The following is a 2,933-nucleotide window of genomic DNA, read 5'->3' on the forward strand; positions in this document are numbered from 1 at the left end:
CTCCATCACTGCACTGTTAATTTCTCTTACTAGTTGAAACAACTTGTAGTTACCTAATCTTCTACCTGGTTACTGTCTATATTGCCTACTAGAATTCAAGTTCCAGGGCGGTTTGAAACTCAGCGTGGGGAGTTGAGGCTCGAGCTGCTGTGCACCCAAAAGAGGAATTGGGGCCGGGCACCTTTCTCCTTACCCCAGGCTGGGCCCTGCCCCACCTGAGTCCTCCTGGGTGAGATGGGCTCAGCCAAGAGGACCCCAGTCACTCCAGCAGCCTCCACCGCACAAGCTTGTGGCCCAAGTGGCGGAACCCTGTTTACCTATTGCCAGCATCCTGCACACTCCCATCCCAGTGGAGAGCTCTCCACAGCCAAACCTACCAGCAGGGGAGCAGCTGGGGGGTCCTAATCAGATCCAAGACTCAGACCCCCGCTTTTCTACCCTTGGCACTGCATGGGCACCTGTGCAGACCAGCAGCAGAGAGCCCCCCAAGCCCACTGGTGAACAGCTGAGTGCAGTATTTGAGACCGAAGGCCCCAAATCGAATCTCCCCCCGAGAGCCTGTTCTGCCCTTAGAGACAACTTCATCTTCTGAATTGGACATGCCTCTGGATACCTAGTTTTCCCCTGAGAACCAGATGCCACCCTAGAGCCAGACTGAGCTCCCCTCCAAGCAGGTGTTCTCCAAGGAGGAAGCAGGACAGCCCTCAGAAACCCCTGTGACTAGCCAGGGCTTGAACAAGCCCTTAAGAAAGAACCTGAGGGGGCGCCTGGGTGGCTCAGTCGTTAAGCATCTGCCTTCGGCTCAGGTCATGATCCCAGGGTTCTGGGATCAAGCCCCGCATCGGGCTCCCTGCTCTGCGGGGAGCCTGCTTCTCCCTCACCCTCTGCTTGCCTCTCTGCCTACTTGTGCTTTCCCTCTTTCTCTCTTTGTCAAATAAATAAAGAAAATCTTTAAAAAAAAAAAAGAAAGAAAGAACGAACGAACCTGAGACTCCCCAATCTTTAGGTTCTAAAGCACAATAGATGGATGGTAAATAAACGGCAAGGTCCTATGGAGATCTCTCCTCACCATCCTGCAGGATGACAACTCCCCCAGAACGCTGACACCATGACAGGGTAAGTGGCCTTCTCCCCTGAGTAAAAATGCTAGGGAGGTAAAGGAAGCAGACCTTCTGGGAACTGGATGACTTCTAAAAACTGGAGGCTGAGTGTGGGAGCAGGGCCAGGACCAGGACGAGGAAAATCAGTACTTTCCAAACTTGGTAGAGACCTAAGCCATGGGTAGCTCCAGTGCTGAGTTCACCAGGGTCCTTGTGATATAGTATCCTCTCAACCCCTTCTTTCCCTGGGAGACTAGAAAAGATTTTATTTGAGAGAGAGAGAAAGCACGCGCGCGGGCGCGCGCATGCACATGGGAGGAAGGGCAGAGGGAGAGGCAGAAGCAGACTCCCTGCTGAGCGCTGAGCCCATCAAGGGGCTCAATCCCAGGACCCTGAGATCATGACCGGAGTAGAAGTCAGACGCTTGATGACTGAGCCACCCAGGGGTCCCTAAAACTTTTCTCTAAGTAAAATCCTTCCAAGCTGCTCTATCCATTACTATTTGAAAATGTGCTTCTATGCCTTTTTCTACAGAACTTATCTGTAGGATAAGGATCCACCCCACATCAATTTTCCATCTATTAAATAGATACAATACTCAATGTCCTGGTATTACACATAATGACCATCATTTCAATGCTAGTAGACCCTACTGAGACTCCCCATTAATTATTAATATTTAAAATTTAATACTGACATAACTCAGTACTAGAATCAAGTCAGATGTAACACCTGTGGCAAATGCGATGTTAAATGCTATTTAAGAGCTTGATAATATAGTCCCTTTATTTTGGCCTGGCCTTGCCCTTTGTCATATTCAGGTTCTTTAGAAAGCAGAGAGAATTCAAGTTTTTGACTACTTTGTTAATTGACATATTAGTGAACAGTATGCTGCCCCAGGTAACAAAACCCAGTGACAACTTTCAATTACGTTCTGCATATGAAAACTGTTGGCTTCTTAGGATTTTCTTGACTGGGCTGAGACATTACCTTGGCCTTCCACAGGTTTATCACCTATGTAGTGCAGAGTGGATCCTACAAAGCAATCCATAATCACTTGCATATAGGTTTCAAGAAGGCCATGAGCATACAGCAATTCCTGAATTACAATTTTTCAGCAAAGGGCTCTGATGAGCTTCTTAGCCTATAGAGTAAGAAGTTTCCCAGAGGATCAGAGGCATATTCTGAGACCATTTACTAGGTCTTTTGTTTGACTTTACAGCATGGCTGCATGAGAGAGGCTGAATAAGAATGGGCTTATTATGAAACCCTGTTTCACTCCACTGATGATGGGGAATGTGTCAGATGTCTCAGGCGGGTGCCAGCATCTATAACGTTAACTATCTGGAATAGCCTTAGGATTTGGGGGAACATCGCTAGGAAGTCCAATTTACTTAGCACCCCTAAACCCACTCTCACTTGTTGGCAAACAGTAATCTTATCAAGTCAAAACATGGTGATCAAAGGTACTGGTATTTTCTTTATACAATCTTCTCAATCTAGCCTAAAGCACTGATCCCGTCTTTTCTATCACACTGCAGTCCAGAGCTCCTCTGTGATTCCGAGAAGGTGAAAATTGCCAAAACTGCTTGGGTGCCAAGTCAGAAAGACTGCCAGCAACAGACAGCTGTAAAATGTGACAGCAATTTCCCCAGCTCTTTCCATTATTTTCTGAAGAGGGTAATGAAGACATTCCATTAAGCCATCAGACTCAAATTAGGTTTTTGTGTCTGTGTTTTAATTCAACAAATATGTACTGTTTATCTTCTCTTTCTTGGACAAGGTAGGAATGGCAAAGACGTAATCCCTGCTCTCAAGGAACTTACTATCTAC

At 46.9% G+C, this 2,933-nt stretch overlaps 1 pseudogene; it reads left to right on the top strand.

Moving 5' to 3' along the window:
• The first annotated feature begins 234 nt into the window (after window positions 1–234).
• On the top strand, window positions 235–1,274 carry LOC102735594 (cell division cycle-associated protein 3-like; annotated as a pseudogene).
• Window positions 1,275–2,933: the final 1,659 nt, after the last annotated feature.

Source organism: Leptonychotes weddellii, chromosome 1 (genome assembly GCF_054177405.1).
Source record: "Leptonychotes weddellii isolate Sample4059 chromosome 1, ASM5417740v2, whole genome shotgun sequence".
Lineage (NCBI taxonomy): Eukaryota > Metazoa > Chordata > Mammalia > Carnivora > Phocidae > Leptonychotes > Leptonychotes weddellii.